This window comes from Pongo abelii, chromosome 14 (genome assembly GCF_028885655.2).
Source record: "Pongo abelii isolate AG06213 chromosome 14, NHGRI_mPonAbe1-v2.0_pri, whole genome shotgun sequence".
NCBI classification, from domain to species: Eukaryota; Metazoa; Chordata; class Mammalia; order Primates; family Hominidae; genus Pongo; species Pongo abelii.
In genome coordinates this window covers 111,639,496-111,664,851 of record NC_071999.2, presented here as the reverse complement: position 1 = coordinate 111,664,851, position 25,356 = coordinate 111,639,496, and positions in this window count along the sequence as shown.

Here is a 25,356-nt window from a genome sequence, read left to right as displayed (position 1 = left end):
AACTCTAAAGAATTCTTTAGCTTTTTAAAATTAAAAAAAAATACATATAGCCAGTTTGTATTATGTATTTTTTTATAAAAGGCATATAAGAATGCAAAGCATAGTTTCTGTCTTTGAGAAGTTTGGAATCTTGTTGATGAGTCAAGAAATGCAGAAGAAGCAGTTATAAGCAGGATTTGAATCCTACCTGTATCACTAATTTGTCGTGTTGTACAAATCAATTCTTGTGCCTAGGCCAAAATAAAGCAAAAAAGACTACACTGGCTCCACATTCCAACTAAATCTACTGATTCAATGGTTCTATAAAATGTCAATGAATATATTCCAGAAAATAAGAGTGAAAGAAATTTCAAGAATGAAGGAAAAGAAGAGTCAGATGTGGTGAAAGAAGGCTTGGATTAGCAAGCATTTGATTGATATTAAAAGCAAGGATAAGAATTTGCTGAATGGAGAGGTGGGGAGGAGTGAGGGTTATTATAGAAAAAACAATGAAGAGAATAGGAAAACAAACACAGGTGAAAAATGAGCATGAGGGGATCACCTGGGATTGAGAAGATGACATCAACTGCTGGAAATGGAAGTTTTGCACAGAGAGCATCAGGTCAGTTTACAGAACGCCATGGACACTGAAATTACAGGGCTGGGTTTGAAGCTGTTGAAAATTTCAATCAGGAATCCTTTCCTATCTGACTCAGAGAAAAGGGGTGTTTGGAAAATGTTCATCTGAAGCAGGGAGGCGGGGTGGGGGAGCAAGATTAAACTGGTAGCTATCATTTCCAGATATGACCCAGTCCGTAGAGTGTTTGATTAAAAAACAAAACCAAATGCTAACATCAGCAGGTCCACAACAAACAGAAGATTTACAATCTCCTGAAATTGCAAAGATCTGGCAGAACAGATTTCACATGGCAATAGTTGGCAGAAGCTAAGTCGGTTCTGCTTTCCATGACTCTCCTTATCTCCACATTGTTGTGACTGAAGCTGGCCTGCTCCCCATTGTCAGCCTGGAACAGAAAGGTGTTTGCATCAGAGATCACTGCTGTAGGGACCATAGATGGACAAGTGCTTTAGGAAACTACTACCGAGGTCTCATCCTGAGTTGAGAAGGCTCTCGTTTAGAACAAACATGGAAGGGAAGGATTGTATGTGAGTTTTGTTTTGAAAGCGGAATCAATATACTAATAATTAAGACTGAGTGAACTAGTCTAGGAGGCAAAGGAGAGGAAATAGCTTACACAACGAGGAAGCTTAAAAATATTGTTTGTGCATATTAAAAATAAAAAATATGCCTAAGCATGGTGGCTCACACCTGTAATTTCAGCATTTTGGGAGGCCTTATAAAGACATTGATTTTCATTCTATCCTAATCTTTTAGAGTAGTTGGGTTCTATATATCTTGAGAATTCCTATGAGAATAAAACACAGCTAAAATTAGTGTAACGAGCTTAAGTTAGAGGAAAGTAAGATACCCTGGATCTTGGATAAATATACTCGGTTTAACAAATTGCTTAAGATATATCCACGAGGATATCATTTTCCTTACCAAAATATAATGCATATCTTTATTTCTTTGTTTTTTTAACCTCAGAGCTTCTAGGGTAGACTCAAAAAAGACATTCTGCTAGCCTTGTTTTACTATATTTCCATAAATTCTAACATTTCTTTCAAATATTTACCCCCAAGGCTCATTTTACATGTATCAGCTAAGGGAGACGAGTCAGAAAGAGACCTTGTAATGAAGTTCCCTCTTCTTTTTCTTCTGTTCGTAACAATCAGATAAATGGTTTCTGAATTATCGAGTAGACCCCTGAGAACTCAGCAGGTGATTCCAAATTAAATTCACAACCTTCCAAGATGACATTTTCCTTAGAAAATCCCAGTATCTAACCTTACCAATTGGATTAAAATCAAGCTTCTTTATGATAAAATATACATCATTAAATTGTGAAATCAAATATAGCTTTATTAATTAAAATGTAATGGTAGGAATAGTAAAAAGCGTTAGTGTGCGTTGTAATAGAAAGAGATCACAAGTGAGCGCAGCTGAGGAACGTTCCTTATATTTCCAAGGTCTCTGTGTGAGAAGTTCGATATCACCATAACCTTTTGATGGGTCTTAGTTAATAAATAGTTCGTTATTATATTTTATTCATACTTTAATATTGTTTTTAAATTCGTCCTCTTCATTCATGGCTGTCTTTAAATCAATAGACTCAGTTAAAATATGCAGAATATAAAGTAGAAAATACAGAGTATTTTCTGGTTAGAATATTACGTTGATTTAAGACTTAATTGCATTTTGTGAAATTTAGGCTTAATCATTCCACAAAAAAACACTTTTCGAAGCAAAAATGATGTTTAAAGTATTCAACAAACATAATTTAATAATATTAGTTCAGTTGACAAAATAAAATGTTGTTGTGAAAGCCATTCTTACCCTTGCTCTAAAAACGGAAAATAAGGCTGGGCATGGTGGCTCACTCCTCTAATCCCAGAACTTTGGGAGGCTGAGATGGGTGGAGGATCGCTTGAGGTCGGGAGTTTGAGACCAGCGTGGCCAATATGGCGAAACCCCGTCTCTACTAAAAACACAAAAACTTAGCCAGGTGTAGTGGTGTGTGCCTGTAGTTCCAGCTACTTGGGAGGCTGAGGCATGAGAATCACTTGAACCCAGGAGACAGATGTTGCAGTGAGCCGAGATTGTGCCACTGGACTCCAGCCTGGGCAACAGGGAAAATAAGAACAAATGTAATCACCTAATTTTTTTAGTTGCCATAGTGGGTTTATTACACAAGCATGTGGTGATTTATATTTAATCATAATTTACTGATTATATTAAAAAATAGAGACACAATGGTCTCACAGAGAGAGAACGAACATATATTATTTTGCCTAATTATATTTTATGAGTAACTGCATTTACATGTCCTTGGTTTTGAACTTAGCCATGCTACGAACAACTGAATAATCTTTATTGTTATAGTTTCAAAATATTTGAAATTATCTAATGGCTCTTAGATTATGCAATAAAAATTATAAAACATTATATTGAAAAAATGAATTAATATTACAAAACCTTACAATAAAACATAATAATACAATGTTGCTTTGGCATGTGTCTCTTTTATATAAAAAAAATCAGAAGGAGAAAATGCAGTTATTTGTTCTTTTTTAAAGATTTTACTAAATTACAATGCCCTCAATAATATGAAGACATAACATTTACCAACAAGTGGCCAGGCACTCTGGCTCACGCCTGTAACCCCAGCACTTTGAGAGGCCGAGGCAGGTGGATCACGAGGTCAAGATATTGAGACCATCCTGGCCAACATGGTGAAACCCCACCTTTACTAAAAATACAAAAAATTAGCCAGGCGTGGTGGCGGGTGCCTGTAGTCCCAGCTACTCAGGAGGCCGAGGCAGGAGAATCACTTGAACCTGGGAGGCGGTGGTTTCAGTGAGCCAAGATTGCGCCACTGCACTCCAGCCTGGGAGACAGAGCCAGACTCCGTCTCAAAAAAAAAAAAAAAAAAGAACTACCAACAAGTTGATAATTTCCTACAGAATTAACGTCACCCTGAAGTTTACCCCTTTGGTATTACAGCTGTTTATCATGTACGTAACTCTCTTTTTATTTTGAGAGGGGTTAAAGTTAATTGATATCTATAATTTATAGAGTAAAATTATATTTGTTAACAAAATAAACACTTTTTATAATACTTTAATGAATTGCTCATTCTCCAAATAATAAAAATTACCGTATCTCATCAATAATTTGGCAGATATCTCAACTCTTATTTTTTCTCATATTGTAAGACTGTAAATTATATAAAAGTAACAGTATTCATTGCTAAACCGTAGAACAATTTTTTCGGTATTTACATCTAGCTTGCTATTTTAGTAATAAAAATGTTCTTAATTTGCATGCATTGCAGTCACATCCTTAAAAAATCTGAGATTTCTTGATTTTCTGTAAATTTGGCATTTTAGTCTGAATTATTAAACTTAAGTAACCAGGATGTAAACTTTTATCTCTTTTTTTTTCATTTAAAATTAAGAATGACATCTCTCTGAGTTTTTATGTTCAAAATTCTGGATACTTCTAAAAGGATGTGAGCATTACTGCAGGGTAGATGGTAATCCTAGACTTTGGAATACAAATTAAATGAGCTGTTCTATCTGGCTATTCTCTGTAACACAGTTTCAGGGACTTGAATGTTCTGATTTGAAAAACAAGTATGAACAGTTAGACATAATGTGATCTAAAGGTAGAGTATTTATGTATAATCTTAAGTTACAAAATTATTTGCTGAAAACTTTAAACAATCATATCTTAATATATATAACTTTATTTATATATTTATTATTTAGTCATCTGTCTTTCCAAAAATGCTGAAAAATAAGTCAGTTATCTTTTCCCTCATTTGGGGATGATGAGAATTTTCTCTTTGAGAAATATGTGGTTTTTTGTGGCAGATCTGTGAGCTCAAATTTCTTAGGTTTAATCTAAGAAATTCCAGGAGCGTTACTCTCAACCATGAAAGCTTTTTGATAGGAGTGAACTGAAGATGATCTGGCTTTGGAACATTACCAGTAACTTTCAAAGAATTTTCTTCATGAAAGTCAGAATGTCAGTGCTGTTGCTAAAATTTCTGGTTTAAATACATTTCTTTTCTTTTTTTTTCCCAGCTGAAAATACAAGGCAAACACTGCCATTCAAAAACATTAAAAATCCTTACTTTTATTCTCATGTTAGGGTTCAATATCAGTGGATGGAAGTAAAATAGCATACACATCACTCAAAATAATCAATACACTGAGAGCTGGTAGCCTAACTTTGAGTTCTCACTTCTGCTTTTATGTAAGCCTTGTTGCCTATTTGGAATGTTTTTCTACCTGATATAGGAAATGAGAAGGTGATATTTCTTCCAGTTGTAATCATCCACGTTTCTTGGTGTAAAGTCACTGTATTCCTTTTACCCCCAACTTTTACTATGCATCAACTGCATGCCAGTTACTGGCTGAGTTCTTCACATTAACAATGACATTAAAATTTCAAAATACTCATTTGAGATAGGGATAAAAATGGCAGAGAAATCAAGCAAGTTCCCAAAGGTCACAGAGCCCAATCAGAAACACAAACAGAATAACATAGGAGTCAGATCAGTTGCCAAGATTTGATTTGTGTGATCACCATAATATAGATCTTAAACCAAAATTGATGGCTACTTAGCTTAATTTTGTGAAAAGAATGAACACAGAGAGAAAGATGGGCCTCATACACATGCACACGCACACGCACAGTATATTTAACTGCATTCTACTAAACAGATACTCTTTCAGGTGACAATTGGCTAGCCTTTTTAAAATTACTTAATTAATTATTATTTCTTTTTAAGCACAGTCTTTCTCTGAAACCCAGGCTGGAGTGCAGTGGCAGGATCTGGGCTCACTGCAACCTCCACCCCTGGGGTTCAAGCGATTCTCATACTTCAGCCTCCCAGGTAACTGGGAATACAGGCATGTGCCACCATACTTGGCTAATTTTTTCAGTAAAGAAGAGGTTTCACCATCTTGGCCAGGCTGGTTTCAAACTCCTGGCCTCAAGTTATCCACTTGCCTTGTCCTCCCAAAGTACTGGGATTAAAGCCTTGAGCCACCACTCCAGGCCTGGCTGGCCTTTCTTGATAGAACAGTTAAGTTTTAAAAGCAAATGAGAAATACTCTCTTTTTAAAACTTTCCCTTCGGGATGAAATGGTGAAATTATAGCTAACTACCACTGACTAGACAAAACTCCAACTGTGTTTTTGGCTTTGCATTTGTTATATTTAATACTTGACTCAAGAAAACCTTGTAAAGTGTCTTTTGTTATTACAGAATCTAGAAGCCCTAAGCAAATATATCACTCTTTTTCTATATGTTAGGGGAATTGCCATTTGCCCTATCTGTATTTGAAAACTTTGGGGCTTCAAATGTTTGAAGTAAATTAATATTTGTATTTTAATATTTGCCTAGTCAGTTTTCTAAGAAATTCAACTTACTAAATGCTTAATGTCAATGTCATTCAAACACAAAGTATATATACTACCTTTGATTATGGATTCATTTACAGAGAGTCATGGAAAATATAACTCATAATTTATAATTTACAAGTCTCAACATTTTGCATATTTTTCAAAAGGGAAATATATATAAATGTATACATACATGCACACACATTTAGATATGAGGTACTAAAATATATATAATGTAACTTACTAATAAAATCAATGTATTGCATGGATTGTCAAAATTGTATATTTTTGCTATACTAATTTAACTCTTTTGTGCCACATTATGTTAGAATCACGTATTTCTTTATGGAGCTGTCAGAGCTAGTTTACTCAGTAAAATACTTTGGATATTTACAGCCTTTATATGATATTATACTTAAATCATATGCAATATAATTCATATTATGTGCAATGTAATCCAAATGTATTATTTGAAACATTTGTAATGTGTATTCAGTAAAAATATACTGAAATAAAAGGTAGGCACCTGACACAATCCATCTCTTAGCCCTTATCACGTTGTATTGAAATGATTTCTATCCAAGTTTCATTGACCTTTAGTCTAAGCTCCTATGGGGAATTTCATACCATGCTTCCACAACTAAAATTTAACCCCATACTGATAAATAATTGGTGCTCAATAAATATTTGTTTCAGCTGGCTGAAGAAGTAAGCCTTTCCAATTAATAATAAAAATTAAAATTTTGTGGGATTTTCCAAATAATTAGAATCAGAGAGAGAGAGAGAGAGAGAGAGAGACTGAGATCTCAGGCATATCAACCTTGTGGATAAATAGAGGGTTATAGAAATGAATTGACAAACGTGTTCTAAATTGCTTAGCTCTGCTAATCTGCTAATTCTCAGGAGAGTAGAAAAGACTTGACATTTATCAAGTGTCTGTCATGTGAAACACTTTGTGCAAGGTAATTTTCACTCTTTATTCTTTTTAATACCAATAGGTATCAGATAACACTGCACAGTTAGCTGCATCTAATTATCCATCTAATTTTTATACTTAACACTTTGAAATGTGTCACTATATGACAATGGTAAACTGTAGCATTTTCAAATGTTACCATATGACAGTTGTAAAATTAAGTTTACTACTTTTAAACATTCCATTTTAATTTATATATATATTTGTTTTCTGATTTTTTTATCGCATATGAATGATTTTATATGTGATTAATTTATGTAACAAAGTACACCATTGAACTTAATTCATGAATATGAAACCATAATCTGGTATACATAGACTTTTAGTAATATAATAGCATTTTAGGAGGAATTATATTATGAGCTGAGTGGCAAGGATAACAAATTCTGTTCTGTTTTAATTATTTAAGTCACAGTTTCACTAGTAGTAGAAACAATTCTGAAAAAAAAAAAGAAAGAAAGAAAAAGAAAAGGTCTGGTCAGATGTGATGGTTCATGCCTGCAATTCTAATACCCTGGGAAGTTAAGATTGGAGGTTGTAGAATTGCTGAAGACCAGGAGTTGGACCTGGGCAACTTAGTGAGACCCTGTCTCCACAAAAAATAAAAATAAATTTTAATTTAAAGCAATGGTCTGAGAAAATGAGAAATCGTTGACTTGTACCCTGAATAATTTTATGCCTGATTTCGATTTTTCTTACATTTCTTACTTTAAAAATTATCCTTGAAAATTTCAGAAGTGGCTTCACACTTAATTTTCATGATCATTTTCAATGTTTCTTCCAGAAAATGATCTAAATGGTAATTATTTTATGTGGCATAATTCTCTAGTTGAGGAGACGTGACGCTTTTACTCCCCAAATAAAATATGGATATATAGCTCTTTGTCATATGAGCACATCTTGCAAGAATCATTTGATATGTTTATGCTGAAATAGAACCTTAATGACTCATTTATATTTCCTTACATCCAATTTTATTCTGTATTACGAAGTGTTTAAATAATATGGTATAATATATTGTTTGAGTCTAGCCTCTAACATCCTGCAAACTGGCATCAGAATAATTTACTTTTCCTAAGATTTAATAGTCACAAAAATATTCATTAAAATTAAAAACATTACATCTGGAAATACAACTTTGCTGTTTAAACTGATCATTGTACTCTACTTTCTCTTTTTGTAATCCTAATGGTAAGGTATAATTTACAAGTTATATTTTATAAGTTCATAAATGAGGAGTACATTTTGTTTTATAAAAACAAACAATAATTGTTAAGTTAGTATTTATCACAGGGGGAAGTTAGTATTTATCACAGGGATTCAACAATGCCTGCTAAGTTGCAAGTCTCAAATCCTACTTAGATATATATTACTTGTTTGCACAACGTTAAACGTGCCTTCCTTCACTAGAGAGTATATATGCTGATGGCTTTAGTTTTGAGCACTTACACTCATAGATTCCTGCCATATGATTGCATTTTACAGTATAATATGAACATGTTCATAAAGATTTCATTTGAATCTATTCACAGTTTTTATATATACTCCATGCAAATGTTATACTTTTAATATCAATTATGTGATATTCTCAAATTGTCATTGATTATTCTGGTCAATTGTTGAGAGATGTTCCTCACTCTTAGTAACGATTTCTACATCCTGGAATTCACAATAATAACAAGAGACATTTAGATAGTGTGATGGTTAATAGTGAGTGTCAACTTGATTGAAGGATGCAAAGTATTGTTCCTGGGTGTGTCTGTGAGAGTGTTGCCAAAGGAGATTAACATTTGAGTCAGTGGGCTGGGAAAGGCAGACCCACCCTCAATCTAGGTGGGCACCATCTAATCAGCTGCCAGCACGGCCAGGACATTAAGCAGGTAAAAAAAAATGTGAAACGACTAGACTGGCCCAGCCTCCCAGCTTACATCTTTCTTCCGGGCTGGACGCTTCCTGCCCTCGAACATTGGACTCCAAGTTCTTCAGCTTTGGGACTTGAACTGGCTTCCTTTCCCTTCAGCTTGAAGACAATCTAAAGTGGGACCCTGTGATCTTGTGAGTTAATATTCTCTAATAAACTCCTCTATCTATCTGTCTGTCTATCTATCTATCTATCTATCTATATTCTATCACTTCTGTCCCTCTAGAGAACCCTGACTAAAACACATAGTAACCCACAGTATTATTTACCCACATATAGTAACCCACATTATCTTATTTAAGCCATACCACAAACCTATGATGCAGTTGTTATTTTTCCTAGTTTATAAATGAGCAATCTGAAGATGACAGAAGTTAAGCCATTTGCTTGAGATTTTTTAGCTAATAAGTGACCGGGACAGAAATTAACTTATCTCTATAAAATGTTATTTTCATTAATATTAAATCTCAGCTATAGTAAACAGGATATTTTATGTACAGACTGGGATATATGTGAAATGCTTTACTCTTATTTATATTCCAGGAAAAAAGAAAAATGATTATCTTCTTTTCAGGTTGTTACTTCATAAATGGTATAACTTTTTATTTGGGGATATTATGACAAGAATATTTGGGCTTTGTCTGAAGTGGAAGAACTTGGGACTACATGTCAAATTTTATTTTGATAGTAAATATTGTGTCCAAGGGTGCCCATCCTTTAGAGTATTTAAATCCTGGGTTACCCCTCTGTGATTATAGAAGACTTATATCCTCTACTTGATAATGGGAAATTAACTAAATGATTTTCAATATAATGACCATTAGCTTCTCCAAGGAACTAAAAAAGTGTTAATGAGAAAACACACATTTTTATTGACTACAAACAATAATTTTTGATAGGCTCATAATCAATTTAAATATAGAGGTATATTTATAAATATCATTTGCATTTGTTGTTGGATTTTTATTTATTTGATATATTATTTATTTTATTTTTTTATTTCAATAGCTTTTGGGATGCAAGTGTTTTTTGGTTACATGCATGAATTGTATAGTAGTGAAGTCTGAGATTTTAACACACCAGTCACTCAAATACTATACATTGTATCCAATATGTAATTTTTTATCCCTCACCAAACCTCCCTCTTCTGAGTCTCCAAAGTCCATTATATTACTCTACACGATTTTGCACACCCAGAGTTCCCACTTACAAGTGACAACATACAGTATTTAATTTTCCATTCCTTAGTTACTTCACTTAGAATAATGGCCTCCAGCTCCATCCAAGTTGCTGCAAAAGACATTATTTTTATGGCTGATTAGTATTCCATGGCGTATCTATACCACATTTTCTTTTCGTTTTTTTTCTTTTTTTTCTTTTTTTTTTTTTTTTGAGACAGAGTCTCACTCTGTCACCCAGGCTGGAGTGCACTGGCACGATCTCAGCTCACTGCAACCTCCACATCCCGAGTTCAAGAGATTCGCCTGTCTCAGCCTCTCGAGTAACTGGGATTACAGGCACCTGCCACCTCACCTGGCTAATTTTTGTGTTTTTAGTAGAGACAGGGTTTCACTGTATTGCCCAGGCTTGTCTTGAACTCCTAACCTCGTGATCCACCTGCCTCGGACTCCCAAAGTGTTGAGATTACAGGCATGAGCCACCGCGCCCAGCCTATACCACATTTTCTTTATCAACTCATTGGTGGATGGGCACTTAGTATGGTTCCATATTTGCAATTGTGAATTGTGCTGCAATAAACATACACCTGTAGATGTCTTTTTAATATAATGACTTCTTTTTATTTGGGTAGACACCCAGTAGTGGTATTGATGGATTGAATAATAGATCCACTTTTATTTCTTTACTAAATCCCTACACTGTTTTCCATCGAGGTTGTACTAATTTACATTCCCACCAGCAATGTTTAAGCATTGCCTTTTCACCATATTCACAGCAACGGCTACTGTTTGTTGACTTTTTAATGATTGCATTTCTGCAGGAGTGAGATGGTATCTCATTGTTGTCTTAATTTGCATTTTCCTGATGACTCATGTTTGTTAGCCATTTGCATTTCTTTTGAGAAATGTCTGTTCATGTCATTTGCACACTTCTGATGGGATTTTTTTTCTTGATGATTTGTTTGAGTTATTTGTAGATTCTAGATATTAATATTTTGTCTGATGCACAGTATGCAAATATTTTCTCCTATTCTGGAGATTGTCTATTTCTTCTGATAATTGTTTCTTTGCTGTGCAGAAGTTTTTTAGTTTAATGTGGTCCCATTAATTTATTTTGTTTACGTTGCATTTGCTTTTGAGGTCTTATTCCTTAACTCTCTGCCTAGGCCTATGTCTGAAAGAGTTTTTTCTAGGTTAACTTCTAGAAATTTATAATTTCAGGTCTTAGATTTCAGTCTTTGATACATCTTTAATTGATGTACGTATAAGTTGAGAGATCCAGTTTCTTTCTTCTACATGTGGCTAGCCAGTTTTCCCAGCACCATTTATTAAACAGGGTGTACTTTCCCCAATTTATGATTTTGTATGCTTTGTCAAAATTAAGTCGGTTGTAAGTATTTGGATTTATTCCTGGGTTCTCTATATTGTTCCATTGTATATATCTACTGTATACCGGTACCATGCTGTGTTGGAAACTATAGCCTTGTAGTATAGTTTCAAGTCCAGTAATGTGATGGCTCCAGATTTGTTCTTATTGCAGAGAATTGCTTTTTTCGGGCTCTAATTTTGGTTCCATATGAATTTTACTTTTTTTTAAATATTATAAAAATGATATTGGTATTTTGATAGGAATTGCATTCAATTTGTAGATTGTTTTGGTCAGTATGGTCATTTTCATGATATTCATTCTTCCAACCCATGAGCATGGGATGTGATTCCATTTGTTTGTTTCATCTATGATTTTGTTCAGCAACATTTTGTAGTTCTCCTTGTATAGATCTTTCACCTCCTTGGTTAACTATATTACCAGGCATTTTATTTATTTATTTTTTTATGTTTGCAGCTGTTGTGAAAGGGGTTGAGTTCTAAATTCGATTCTCAGCTTGGTTGTTATTGGTGCATAGCAGTGCTAATGATTTGTGTACAATGATTTTGTAAACTGAGAATTCACTAAATTTGGTTATCAAATCTAGGAGTCTTTCTTTATGATGTAAAAGAGAAGTAAAGGCCGATGGAGTGTCGCCCTCTAAGCCTACACTTACATCCCAGTTACGTTGCTAACTCACAAAAATCAGCTGAAGGGCACTTGGAAATTCCCTACTCTGACCCAGATAGTCTTTTGATTAAAATCATATGGTTATTAGTTTTTATTTTCCAGATGGAATAAATGAAGACCAAAAGAATGTTTATGTGGAAACTGTGTTTCCCCAATCCCTTCTGCAGTAGTCTTTCCACTGCGGAAGTCGTTGATACACTACCATTATAAACGAACACATTCTTTATTTGTTCACCTAACCTGCATACCTTTATTCCTTTGAAGATTTTCAGTACTTTATTTTAAAGCATACTGGAAAGACTGAAGCATCAAAGAAAAAAAATAAGTAAAGGGACTCCCCCCGCCCCTCCACCAACATACACAGGTATCTTCTTTCTCAATTCATCAGTGAGGACACTTGGTCAGTAAAGGAATTTCTCGTGATCCCTCCTCCTTTCTCTACAGAGCATAGATTTGCACACGTGCAGCCAGGCTTCACATGACTGCATTCCATAATAGCACACCAAGAACACTATCAAAATCAATGAAAACTTCATAATATAAAGAATATAGCTAGAATCAAGGTAATGATCAGGTGATTGATATAATATTAGATAAGTGAAGGATGGTAACTTTTATAAACTAACTTCTTGAAAGGCTCAGTGAATTGTCTAACATTCCATGGCAAATTTGCATGAAGACTACCTGGAACTCAGCTATCTACAATTTGGTTGGCAGGGGAACTATGTTTGTGAGTTTGTTTCCCCCCTGTATGTTCTAATGCTCAGCAAACTGTGACATTTTCCATGAAATATGATAGTTACGTAAATATAAAAAAGCAAAGCATTTTGGTATGTTAACTATTGCACCAATTTGTGTTGTTTGACTACTATTAATAATAAACTAAAACAATTCTACTTGCCTGATTGAAGCAAAAACGTCAATGTGTAAGGATGATGGGTAGGTCACAAAATCAAAGAAACAGCTACATAGTCTGACTCAGACAGGACATGTCAAACAGCATCCCTGTAAGGAACTTAGTCTACAGACTCACATAGGCCCTGCCTCAGGAATAAATAAGCTGCACGTGTGTTTTGCTTCCTTGTATTCTTTGATGTCAGGGTCAGATACTGGGAAAGAGAGTCAGGGCAAAAAAAGAGTATATTGATTGACAGCTTCCTCAAGACAGCCCACACTAGAAAAGACATTTCTTTTCAAAGAAATTGAGTATAATTGTCAAAAAAGAAAATGGATACTGGTCATCAAAGCAAGACCTTATACTTTGTCAAAGTTCACTTTAAATGTCACCTCCTCTGAAAAGCCATTTTCTCATCCCCCTAAATCATTCTCAGTATATCTCAGCTTTCATTAAACAAGCATGGGCCACGTATTTAAGAAAACAGAATTTACTGGAGGACAAGACAGACCAGACCTTAATTTCAGGGAACATAAATTTTGCCAAAGATGATATTGCCATAGTACTATTTCTGTGATTCTCTTAGGATCCTGATGCCTTGTGTCTTAGTGATAAGTTTTTTCTTAATCGGGAATTTAAAAATTGTATTATATTGTATTTTAAAGTTCAGTGATACATGTGCACGACATGAAGGTTTGTTACATAGGTAAGCATTTGCCTTGGTGGTTTGCTATACTTATCAATCCATCACCTAGGTATTAAGCCCAGCATGCATTAGCTATTTATCCTGATGCTCTCCCTCCCCACAACCCCCAAACAGACCCCAGTGTGTTGTTTCCCTCCCTGTGTCCGTATGTTCTCGTTGTTCAGCTCCCACTTATAAGTGACAACATGTAGTATTTGGTTTTCTGTTTCTGTGTTAGTTTGCTGAAGATAATGGCTTCCAGTTCCATCCGTGTCCCTGCAAAGGACATGATCTCATTCCTTTTTATGGGTGCATAGTATTCCATGATGTATATGTACCACATTTTCTTTATCCAGTCTATCATTGATGGGTATTTGAGTTGATTCCGTGTATTTGCTATGGTGAATAGTGCTGCAATTAACATATGTGTGCATATCTTAAACAAATTTGCAAGAAAAAAACAAACAACCCCATCAAAAAGTAGGCAAAGGACATGAACAGATACTTCTCAGAAGAAGACATTCATGCAGCCAACAAACATATGAAAAAAATCTCAATATCACTGGTTATTAGAGAAAAGCAAATCTAAACCACAAGATACCACTTCACACCAGTCAGAATGGTGATTATTAAAAAGTCAAGAAACAACAGATCCTGGCAAGGCTGTGGAGAAATAGGAACACTTTTACACTGTTGATGGGAATATAAATTAGTTCAACCATTGTGGAAGGTAGTGGGGCCATTCCTCAAAGACATAAAACCAGAAATACCATTTTACTCAGCAATCACATTACTGGGTATATGTCCAAAGGAATATAAATCATTCTGTTATCAGGAAATTTTAAAGCTTCTTTGTGATGTGTTTTATTAATTAAAACAATAATTTATTAGTTAAAATGTTGTGTCTTTCCTAACATTTAGCACATTGTGTATCACGCAATGCACACTAATGAACACTTCAAAATTAGCCTTAAATGCACAATCTCCTCACTTGCACTCTTTGCTTATCTTGTGTTTGATGGCTCTTCTACATGAACAGGAAAATCTGAATTCTCAAAACTGTTTCTAAAGCTTTTATTACCTTCCCTTAACCCACGCCCAGTTTTGTTACCTGTATGACACTTACACAGTCTACATTGTAATCCCACCCTCTAATGAATTTAAACTTATTTTCCACTTTGGTATCCCCATATTTAGTCATTATTTGTACTTCTGTTATTGCAGACCCACTCCACCTTATGTTGGAGTGTGTGTATCTGTGATCCCCTGCAGAGTGTGAGTTCCTAGAGTCGGAGTATCCAGGGATAGCTCTCTTTAAACATCTAATGGGATTCTATGCGCATAATGAAATAACATTTATGTTAGCTAAATGTATAAAGACAAAATATATACTTGCCCCTTTATTAAAGCTGTTGTTTTATATTATTATATGCCAACACCATGCTAGTCCTATTGACAGAGAGTTATATGTGGTATTTTTATTACCTTTAAAGATATTAGAGCATAAAATAATTGGAATAAACTGTCAGGACAGAAATAAAGAGGTACAATACAGACACTGAAATGGGAATGGCCAATTCTACTTAGCTGGACAGAAAAGATTTCTAGAATAGATAAATTGAATCTCAAAGCATAAATGGAGGCATAATCCTTGCAGACAAGAAGAAAAGTGCTTTCCAGGTGAAAGAAGCAGTGGTACAATGAACAAATATACAAACAATGAGGAAGGTGGAGCATCCAATTTAAGGGTCAAAATAGCAAATAATTAAATTAGGTTATTTAGAAGGTAAGATCATAGATAAACACACACATGCATATGTGTAATGGAATTTAAAATCTTTTTTTAGGTAAGAAAGATTCATTGGAATGTTTTAGAGGGAAGAATTAAGTAACTGTATATACATTTTAGAAAGCTCATTCTGATATCCTATAAAGAATGTGTCAAGTGTGAAAATTAGTTGAAGAGTCTGAAATAATATAGGCAGTAACAGTGAATCTAAAAATGTGAATGAGCACAAGAGATTATTACACATATATGTGTGTGTGTGTGTATATATATATATAAAAATAAAATATATATATATATATATTTTACATCCAAAACACATAACAGGAGGGAGTATTAGAAAGGGTCATCCGGGTTGAATCCAGGATTTCATGGGAGACAGAAGGAATGAACAGTGTTTCCAGACACTGAGATTAAGAATGTGAGAAAAGAAGCAGTTGTAAGTGTGTTGAACTTTTGACGTCTATACAAGGAGTCTACTGGTTACTAGAAAGTTTACAAAGAGACCTAGGTGGATATTACTAGTCTTTGTGACATTATAGTGTACTGGTATAACTCTTGGCACTATTTGGGGTTGCTAAAAATGAAACAAGAAAGGTAAGGGGACAGAAGATAAAAAGGGAGGGAGGATAAAGGGGAGAACATGAGAGCAGCAAGTTAAAAGTAGGGCACTAGAGCAGAAGACAGAAGAAAAGCGAGGAATACAAGGTAAGGGAAAGGTAAGGGAAAGCTAAGAAGGAGGTGAGAAGAGAACCTATGTGATTTCCAGCATCTAAGTGTGGACAGAAGAGATTGTCTGTAAAAAGGGAGAAGTGGTCACGAGGAAAGAGGGAGCTAGCAAATTTTCATCATGGAAGCCAAAGGTAAAATTTTGAGAGAAGGATGTTTAATATAAGTGATATCTAAAATTGCCAAGATCAATCCTGATGGTAAGTGAACATTCAGATAAAGTTTAAGAACAGATATAACTCTGTAATGGTGACAGCAGCCGTCAGAGTGGTTACATGGTATGGCCAGGTGAGGGGTGTGGGGAATCCTGGGGTGCTGAACATTGCCTATGTCTCAAAGTGGTGACCGATCAGGTTACTGCACTTCATGTGCTTTGCTATAAGCAGGTCATCCCTTAATTCAAAATGTGTTAAAATGTAACATAAAATTAATATAACACCTAAGAGGGTGAAAAATATTAGTAACTTTCTCGGATTACCTGGGTACGATCAGCTGAAGGATTCAAACCAAAGTCTGTTGGACTCAGAAGGCTTAGCTGCTGACCGCTATACTACTCTGCTGCCAAATCCAATCCTTTCCATGCCTCTCCATTGACATGTTAAATGGAATTAGTCTCTGTCGCCCCTTTTAGTCTTATTTTGAAGGCACCTACCTATTCTACCAACCGATAAATTGAATTGTTATTATTGTTTTACAATAAGATTTGGTCAGAAGCTTTGGTTAGACCATAAGTTTTGGTCAGATCTATTGTTCTGAACTCTCCATTAAGGAACTGTTTAGATATTACATATAATTTTGCTGAAATTCAGAGGTACTCATAAATTTGATGACTTTAAAAAAATGTACTATCAGCAGTGGTAAATGATAATTAAAATGGTATAATTCATCTTAACAATATCTTGAGCTTAACAAAGCTTCAGATAAAAACAAAATTGCATTGAATATCATGCAATAAAAGGAAATACTTAAAGTAAAGGTATTTATATGTTCTCATATGTATGTTCTTATAGGGATGGACAAGTCTATTTTCATAAGATATATTTTTTAATTTACAATATAGAGCCCTTTATTTCTTTTCCTGTTTAGATTAAAATCTTTTCTTCTCTTGAAAGATTATGTATATTTTAATATGATTAATCTTATTTTACCTTTACAGAAGTATTGTGAATTAGGCAGGGCAGATATTATGACATCTGCTTAACGTATGAATTAATTGTGGGTTGCCAAATGATAAATGATCTTTTACTGGAACGTAGATCCAGGTGGCTCAAATAGATATTTAAAGGCAGAGCACCTGAACTGACCAGCCAATGTAAGCAGTTCATCTTCCCAGCAGTTTTATTTTTCACTGTAACCAAATGTATTTACATGCACCTGTAAAAATTATTCTCCTGTGAGCTTTGTTAGTGTGTTTTCACCAAGGAACTGATATCTGGATATCTGGGTTGTCCACACCAAGTAGAGTTTTTGTCATGAAAAGCTAAAGTCCATATATTGAAGAAAATCTACCACATAAAGATGTTTCCTAGAAGACCTGTCATGATCAAAGGCTTGCAGCTGTAGTGGAACTAACTACTGGATGCTTCATTTTAGCAAGGGCCTCTTTTCTTCCATTGATTATAGTTTAATATTGTGGTGTCAGTTTAAGATGAGTCCATGTGTGACATGGATTTAAATACCCAAATTTCAAGTGGTTTGATAAAAATTATAAGAAATAATGCAATTATCTCAAACTAAAACTTGTCAAGATTTGTGTAATATCATAGAATGTGGACAAAGTGATTACAAAATATATTCTATTGACACTGTGACATAATTTTAGCAGATACATCTTTATATTGGCTATCCTTTCTTTGAATTAATCTTGACTTATGAGTTTAGAATAGTGTCATGTCTGGAGAGAAAAAGACTTCATGTGAAATATAAACACTCTATGTATTATTTTAGTATTAAGTTTAGAAAGATATTTGGCACACCTTGAAATGTGATCTAATATCACTTTCAATTCTAAGTCTATTGCATCATCAAGCAAAATTATGTAAACTATTTTAAAAAGCTTATCAACTGGATTTTATTTTATTAGCAATAGACAAGATGTCATGGCTTTAAAAGGATGGCTATTTTATTATGTAGTATCCTTCAAATATTACTTTAGTAGTTTTTTTGTACTAACCATAAGCCAATTAATGATTCAGAAATATATTTAATTTCTATTTTATAAATCTTGTATTCACGGCAATATACTACCCTCACTGATTTTTGCTTGGCTTTATTAAACTGAGTTTCTGTTTTATATCTGCAAAATATAATAAAAAATAAAAATATGCTCAAACATTAAGCACCCCATAAATATTAGCTGGATAAATAAATATGACCAAACTGCTCTTGCAAAAGTGAAAAAGTTTTAAATATAGAGATTTCATTCCATTCCCTTTAATTTTTCAAAATATTACATGATACAAAAATCATGTGCACAATTCAGACTCACAGCTATTTTTAGAAACTATAATTTTTGATTCAAAAGAAATTTGCAATCTTGCAAAAATGAGACTCAGTTTAACAGTGTGTTTCCAAAGAAATTGTAGCTGTTATTCTTGCCTTTCTTCTTAGACAAGAGACTTGTGATGGTATCTCTTAATATTCCATACATAAGAAGAAAAGAAGCAGAAAAATCCATAGGAACTATAAATATAGGCAGTGGTGTTGTAGTTGAAAACATATTATCTGGAAGTGAGACCACAACAGGTTCTCGTTCTAGCTTTCCATCTAACTTCCATCTCTAGTGATGTGCCCTTGAAAAAATTATTTTTTCCTCTGGACTTTAATTTCTTTATCTGGACCAGGTAAGCTCAAAGATCTCAGTTTAGTATTTGATTTTTCCAGATTAAAATCTAAGATGTGGTATCAGATATACTTTTCTATTTTTCTTTTATTTGTCAGACAAACAAGGTGAAAATGTTTTTAAAAACTAGGTTTATCCATTTTTTTCCTGTACAGTGTTCCTAATTCAACACTACATTTTTCTATATACTTTTAGTAGAAAGTGAATCATAAATTACTTCAGTAGGATATATCTGTTGTTTTGCTTTTGTACTCTTACTTTATTATTACTATTATTTCATAACATAAATAATGTTAAGAGATCTGAGTCTAAACTTAGGATTTAGTTTTTCAAGTTTTTACAAATTCTATGAATTCCCTACAGTTTCTTTGGCCATCACTATTTGTCTGGTTGTTTATAGAAGCCGAGAAGCAGAACCCCTACGGCTGAAGACTGGTCCTGATAGAGATTCTTCTTCTAATCTCCTCAAACCAGGAAGGTGTTCAGGTCACCCTGTAAATGATTCAAAGACAGATACTATGTAAAGTTACATTTTTCCTCTAAAATCCAGTCTATAAATAAATTTTATGCCTCATTTTAAATAACAAGATATGTAGCTTTGGCAACATGTCATCTTATTTGGATAGGCTATGCCAATAGGACCCAACCAAAGCAAGCCAAAAAAGATCTTTGAATGACAGACAGCTTAAGAAGAACAGAATCAATTAGAGAAAAAAAAGAAAAGGAGAAATGTACTGAGCCGACAAAAAAAAAAAAAAAAGTAGCTTCCGCACAAGGCTGTTGGGTTCATTCACCACATACCAAGGTAACACTAACAAGTAAATATTATAAATAAAATACTTGCTGGAGAAACTGAATATCCACCTGTAAAAGAATGAATCAGAACACCTACTTCACTTCACGCTATATACAAAAACTAACCCAAAACGAATCAAAGATCTAAATTTAATAAGTATAAATATAAAACTCCTAGAAGGAAACATAGATGAAAATATGCAAAGTTTTTATTAGGGAATGATTTCTTATACATGACGCCAAAAGCACAAGCAACCAAAGGAAAATCAATAAATTAGCTTTTATCAAAATTAAAAACTTTTATGCATTAAAGGATACTACCAAGAAAGTGAAAAGCAAGTAACAGAATAGGAGAAAATATTTGCAAACATATGTCTGACAAGGATTAAGTATCTAGAATGCTTCAAGAACTCTTACAAATCAGCAGTAAAAACACAATTCAATTAAAAGATGAGAAAGTTTAATATTAAGCTATTCCCCAGAGAAGATACACAAATGGCCAATAAACAGTGAAAAGATACTCGCATTAGTCATTAGGGAATGCAAATCAAACCTACAATGAAATAGCACTTTGCATCTACTAGGTGGCTATAATTAAAAAATAAGCAAACAGAAACAAAACAACTATTGATGTGGATGTAGAGTAACTGGAATCCTCATACATTGCTAGTAGGAATGAAACATGGTACAGCCACTATGAAAAAAAAAAATGTTTTCAATTCCTCAACAAGTTAAACGTAGAATTACCATATGACCCAGCAATTCCACAGCTAGGTAAATGCCTGAGAGAAGTGTATTAGTCCGTTTTCACACTGCTGATAAAGACGTACCTGGGGCTGGGTAATTTATAAAATAAAAGAGGTTTAATGGACTCACAGTTCCACGTGGCTGAGGAGGCCTCACAATCATGGCGGAAGGTGAAAGACACGTCTTACATGGCCGCTGGCAAAAGAGAATGAGAGCAAAGTGAAAGGGGCTTTCCCCTTATAAAACCATTGAGATCTCATCAGACTTATTCACTACCATGAGAACAGTATGGAGAAAACCACCCCCATGATTCAATTATCTCCCGCCATGTCCTTTCCACAACATGTGGGAATTATGGTAACCACAATTCAAGATGAGATTTGGGTGGGGACACAACAAAGCCATACCTGAAGTAAGACAAATTGTCTCACAAAACTACACACCAATATTCCTAGCAGCATATTCATTATAGGTAAAAGTAGAAAAAAGGCACATGTGCATTATATTCATACAATACAATATTATTCCATCATAAAAAGGATTGAGGTAGTGTTATATACTGCAACTTGATGAACCTTGAAAATATTGTGCTAAGTGAAACAAGTCTGACACAAAAGACCACATAATGTATGATTCCATACAGAAGAAATGTTCAGAACAAGCAAATGCGCGGAGACATAAAATAGATTAATGGTTGCCAGTGGCTGGTGGGAGATTTCCATTAACTGCTAACATGTACAGGGTTTCCTTTTGGGTTATCAGAAAATTCTGGATTTCATATTGATTGTTGCAGAGCATAGTGAATATACTAAAACAAACAAACAAACAAAACACTAACGTGTACTCTTGTAACTGGTGAATTTTGTGTATGTGAAAAATATATCAATAAAAATGCTAAAATAAGACAACCTGAAGAGTTGACTATATATATTTATAGATATATACAAGTATGCATTTAGTTTTTATAAACAATGTCTTGTTAAATTATTACTAGCAGTTTTATAGTCAGTTAAGATTGAATACATGTTTAATTCCTGCCTTTATTAAATATTTATTCTGCAACTACTTGTGCTGGGCACTGTCCTAGGTTCAAATAATTTAACAATAATTAAGAGAGACATACTTCTTCTAGAAAAGATCAATGATTTGAAAATATTTTTATTTCAGGACACTTTTATACTCTTGAAAATTATTGAGGAACCCAAAGAACTATTTTTTATATAGGAAAGTGATCAATATTCACTTTATTAGATATTAAACTGAGAAAAATATTTAAAGCATGTGTTAAAATAATAAACTATTTTAGTATAAAAAAGTATTTATTAAAATATTTTCTATTAGAAACATTTTAGAGAAGAGTGAAATTATTTCATATTTTTGGAAATATTTTGACATCTGACTTAAGAGAAGATTTTCAGATTTTTACATCTACTCCTGCATTTAGTCTATTGCAGGCTCTTGTTTTGGTTAAAATGTATGAAGGAAATTTTGCCTTGCACGGATATGGAAAAGAGAGGAGTATTTCAATTACCTTTTCAGAAAATTGTGAATATATATATGTATATATATATGTGTGTATATATATATGTAGATAGATAGATAGATAGATAGACAGACAGATAGATACTACATCAGCACTAAACAAGTGGTAATTTCTTACATGTTAGTTGCAATGTGTAACTCGGAACTGTATCAGTGAAATTCTTATAACCTGTTACGTTAAAATTGATTGATCGTTCTTTCACTTTGAAGAGATCTTTTAATCAGAAGTGATTTTGTAGAATTTTGCATTGGTCATTTGGAAAAGGTTTGTTCATGAAGCTTTGCAGATTTTCCAATTGTTGGTACATTTTATGATACAAATAACACTTGTTAATGCCACCACTGTTTTCAAAAGGAGTTTTAAGTATGGAAGCCGTAAGCTGCCAAGCTAATGGTGGCAGACACACGTTTTCCGAAATTCTGCTTTTCACTTGAAAGCTTGAATTTTATAATGAATAACAAGTACTGTCAGATGTTTCCCTTAGGGTCACTTTGTTCATGTTTGAAAAAGAAAAGTCTGCCGAATGCCTACTTATGAATTACCATGGTTTGTCAGTCATTCTCTCAATTAGAAGCGAAGAGCTACCAAAAAGTAGGCAATGAACTCTCACTCCAACGACTGCATGGGCACCCTCCTGCAGTCAACTGTCAGGCTGCTGTGCAGGAGAAGTGCTGGATTTCATCTGAGGATGTGAAAAAGGCACGTACTCAGGATGGAAATTTCACATAATGAACACTTTTCACTGCTTCATCAAGGACGTGCTTAACTAAAAGCAGCATCGTTTTTGGTTGTTTGCTTACAGTGGGTGTGTAGCAGTGAAAACTTCAGTGGCACCTAGTGCAGTAAGTAGCTCCTCGATTCTTCATCTGCACTTTCACCAATGATCCACCACTAGTTTTGCTCCCCTTATGCAATGTTAGCACAGTGAAAAAGGCAAATATATTTTGTTTTGTTTTGTTTTGTTTTGAGATGGAGTCTCTCTCTGGCGCCAAGGCTGGAGTGCAGTGGCACGATCTCGGCTCACTGAAAGCTCCGCCTCCCGGGGTCCGGCCATTCTCCTGCCTCAGCCTCCCGAGAAGCTGGGACTACAGGCGCCCGCCACCACGCTGGGCTAATTTTTGTATTTTTAGTAGAGACAGGGTTTCACCATGTTGGACAGGATGGTCTGGATCTCTTTACCTCGTGATCCGCCTGATTCGGCCTCTCAAAGTGTTGGGATTACAGGCGTATACATTTCTTAATATTATGGCGATAAATATAGTTTTGGCTCCAGAGTCCCCCTAAAAGTGTATTGGGACACCCAGAGACCTGCCTGAGCACCATAATTGGATAACTGCTGCTCTAGATTCTAAAGCTTTCTCTGAGTTGCTTTATCAATTGTCCTTTTTTTGTTTTCTTACACATGGGAGATTCTTACTCATTGTCTCTGAAAATCCTCATGTTTATTCTGATTATTTTATATGGCTTCATGATGCGCATCCTTACATATATTTTCTTCTGAATCTTCTCTAACATGCCCTCTTCTTGCCTATAGATCATGACAGTATTCTACGTACATATTTTGAGGAGTTTTTATTATGTTCACTCTGGGAGAGCTTTTGCTCCTCAGGGTACAGGAGACCTGTGAACTCCAGAGTCGGGGGCAATGCCTGCACTCCCTAGCTTGCTGCTCAAATCTGTAGCTGAAATGCCTTAGTCTTGCTTCAGTTATTTCCTTTAAATAGATGCTAGGTCGAATAGGTGTTGTGGCCTCTTAGTAACTGAGTGACGGGAGAGGTCATTTCTTTGCTTATAAGAACACACTGCTTTCTAAGTGAGAAGTGGCCAGCTTCCTGACAAAGCACCATTAGAAGAGCCCTCCACTGTCCTTGTTAGGTTATAGTGCTTATCAATTTCTCTCCTTTACAGGGCCCAATCCAATAAGTGATCTGTTTTGGGAAGCAAACATGTTAAAAGAAACCCTACTTGAAAGCTAAAGACTACAATTGCATTTCAGAATATAGACTAGTGCTACCAATTGTGATTGTTCTCCTGAACGCTATGCTTTTGTGACAGTTAATGGAATTTAAAAAGGAAAAGTAAACGTATCTATAACCTAACTTTTGGAATGGAAAGGAATGGATTGGAATGGAATCCTAATACATCATGTCTCTCAGAATTAAGTCCATTGTTCTTAACCTGTTATTCTTCAGTGACCTCACAGGGCTGAAAGCTACGTAAAACTGAATGTAAGATTTTGTGAGTTTTTTTTTTTTTTTCTGCATGATATACAGACATATATATTCTGGGGAAAGAATATCAAAAGGTACATTTGTTTTATTCATCCAAATATTAAATATCCAAATATTTCTTATATACATACGTATAGGTATTTAGTTATTGGATGATAAAATATGTATTTATTTTATATGTATGTTCTGGTCATTTCACTTGGTAAAATAGAGCATCAGTGTGCACTATGGACAGAAGTAGTACCATAGTTTTTTCCTCTTATATCAACTTTTCTTCTCATTCCCTCTTTTTCTTCTGATCCATCTCCTTCCCCTCCCTCAATTCCAGTTTGTTTTTCTCTTTTAAAGTTGGCTATGGACAGCAGAGACAAGTGAAATGTAACTTAAAATATGCACATTTAACATATTCTGCATTGACTTACATGCAATGAATAATTTATAATTAGCCTATGTTACTATTCATTTTCCTTTTATTTTTTTCTTGCAAAATTACATTAGAACTATGACTGAAATGTATGAGTTTCTCAATAGATGCTATTGATTGAGTTATTTTGAACACAAAAATAAACTGAATTGGTTAATATACATTTTGTAGGTCAAAATTGGCCCTGGGAATTATTTTTTAGAGCTATTCCACATTATTCAACTTCCTAAGCTTACCGTTGGTTATTTATATATTTTAAATTTTTGAATTATAGTAGAAGCAGTTTAGGACTTAAATATAAAAATATGTAAAATGTAAATACACTCATTTTTCATTTTAAACACATGCTTTCATGTCATAACGGATCCCAAAATACCAAAGATATTAGGGGAAAAATAAACTGTTGTCTTAAAATATATTCCTTTGTTGAATTCATCTTGCTAACCCTTTGGGGTATTGACAGCCTATTATTTTTCATATGTGCCATCTTTATCTAGAAAACTGAAAGAACAACTAATTATATCCTTTTGCAA